Below are 2,388 nucleotides of genomic sequence, written 5' to 3'. Positions count from 1 at the left end.
AATCCGGACATTTAACCCGCTTTTCTTGTAGAAGATTGCAATGATACGACCGCAGTTCAATAAAATGCAAGCAGTGTAAGCACGGAAAAATCGTGTTCAATTAGACATCCTCCGTATCGTCGAGATAACGGGCACAAATTACATTACACTTGTCTTTATTTATCAGGAATTTTGAGAAATTTCTTTCAGATTCTATATAAACAACTTCTTCGAATTTGAAATACTTTTGTAGTCTCTAAACACTGTCATTGGAACGCTATCTATTGTATAAAATGACTAACTGCAATTAAATTTTCTTTTTAAACGCACTATACTAAAACTAAACGGATATGATTATTTATGATTTGATACTTTCATAATTATCACAAAAAATAGACGTGATATATTTTGAAGGAATAATAATATTTTAACAGGACGATTATAATTTGTACAAATACACGTTTTAAAGCTGCATATTTTCTACCTGGTTTTACAGTTGCGAATAAAATTCAATAAATTAGGTGAAGAAAAATTAACGTTGCTTGCAAGATGTGATTCGTGAAATTTGCAAAAAAAAAAAAAAGAAATTCTCCCCGGCGGGGAATCGAACCCCGGTCTCCCGCGTGACAGGCGGGGATACTAACCACTATACTACCGAGGACCTGAGGAAGACGGTCCATTATTATAGTCTTTACGTAGTGAGACGATTCTATGCAAAGTGTAAGAACATCTATGTACACATACATATACTAAAATTAAATTTAAAGTACATATACAATTCACATATATGTATATTAATGTTAGAGAGATATTTAACTAATTTTTTATCTTGTTTTTTTAAGACTTTTTAAATTAAATTTAAAAAAAAGCATTAAACTGTCTGTAGATATCAAAGTTCATTTTATAATGTTTTATTTATTTAAATAACAATATTTTAATTAACTATAATAGTAATAATTTAACAAAATTAGAAGTAATAACAAAATGGAATCGGAATATTGCGATACATTGGAAGACTAATACAACAGAAGAGGCAATTCAACAAGTCCTCGGTAGTATAGTGGTCAGTATCCCCGCCTGTCACGCGGGAGACCGGGGTTCGATTCCCCGCCGGGGAGGATTTTTTTTTTAATATAAACAACACATATTTTGCAGTCGACAGATCAATTGTTTTTTTTCTTCGTTAATTCTGCTCCTGTTTTTATGAAACATTTATTCTTTTCGTATAAACCTTATACATATACGGGAAAAAATGGTTGCAAATTAAATGCAATTTTGTTTTCAGTTCAGCAACTAATACATTTTACATTCCGCGTTATATCAACAAATATGTTGATTGCGTGTGTTTTATAACGACGATTTTAATAGCGTATATACCGTGATATCGAAAAGATCGATATCGGATGAAAGGAAGGAAAGGCGGTACCAACTTCAACCGGTATTTATATTTGTTCTTCCGGTAATTTATATGCGTCATTTTGAAATTCGCCATTCCGAATTCGATGCCGTCCGCTTTGAGATTTAAGCCCATTGCGGCCCGTTCTCGCGGGACCGGTCAGGCCCGTATACAACTCAAAAACTGAATTTATTGACTGGCGAGACCGATAAATTGTTTCGAGGTCCGTGGTAGGGCACAGTGGCGGACGTTATTGAGCTATTAAATCGTGATTACCCGCGTGTTATTGGGTGCGGCGACACGGGACATTCTTCTTTGCTTCCATCCCGCTTTCCCTCTGTAACTATACCCTCCCCCGTCCCCCTTCACAACTACATCAATCCCCTCCTGTCCTAAACACCGCGACTCCGAATGTGCGTCTCTTCTCTTACTTTTGTTTCTTTTTTCTTTTCCCCCCTTTTTCTTTTTTTCATCGGCGGTGGTACCGACGGTGTACGAACTTGTTTTTTTTTTTTTTTTTTTACGAACCGCACCTGCATCGTCCACAGGGAGTCTCGAGACGAAGTAAAGGTTGGAGGCGATCTGTACGAAAAAAAAGAGTCTCGAAATCTTCAGACTTTTTTGTATGCTTATTTGCCGCTGCGTCGAAATTTACGCAATGTGTAAGATTACTTGTCTTAATTAAGGTACCTTTACGTCACCTTTGGCTATTATCTGTTTAGACTATTAATAAGAGCCTTCTTTTATGTGTATATGGAGGGGTTAAAGCCATAGTGGTGTAAGTCAATTTTTTTGACCACTTTTTTTTTCTTCTTTTTTCAACATATCTGCATGTGTAGACTGCATCTATGAACTTAACTCGATAGGTTAAAAAAAGTGACTTACACCACTATGGCTTTAACCCCTCCATATGTATATTTATATAATTTAGAATCTTACAAGTTTAATTTCACAATTTAAGCGCAATTTTACATTTAAACTATTGTATATTAGTAAAAAGATCTAGAGATAGT

At 35.1% G+C, this 2,388-nt stretch overlaps 2 non-coding genes across 2 annotated transcripts; one reads left to right on the top strand and one right to left on the bottom strand.

Annotated features, from left to right (window-relative positions):
• Positions 1–568: 568 nt before the first annotated feature.
• Trnad-guc (transfer RNA aspartic acid (anticodon GUC)) lies at positions 569–640 on the bottom strand. The gene has a single exon. It is a non-coding gene; the product is annotated as a tRNA-Asp (tRNA).
• Positions 641–1,025: 385 nt separating this feature from the next.
• Trnad-guc (transfer RNA aspartic acid (anticodon GUC)) lies at positions 1,026–1,097 on the top strand. The gene has a single exon. It is a non-coding gene; the product is annotated as a tRNA-Asp (tRNA).
• Positions 1,098–2,388: the final 1,291 nt, after the last annotated feature.

This window comes from Temnothorax nylanderi, unplaced genomic scaffold (assembly GCF_030848795.1).
Source record: "Temnothorax nylanderi isolate EJ_2023f unplaced genomic scaffold, tnyl_v1.0 TNYL_tig0197_pilon, whole genome shotgun sequence".
NCBI lineage: Eukaryota > Metazoa > Arthropoda > Insecta > Hymenoptera > Formicidae > Temnothorax > Temnothorax nylanderi.
Note: the sequence above shows the minus strand (reverse complement) of the source record. Positions and strands in the feature narration are given on the sequence as shown.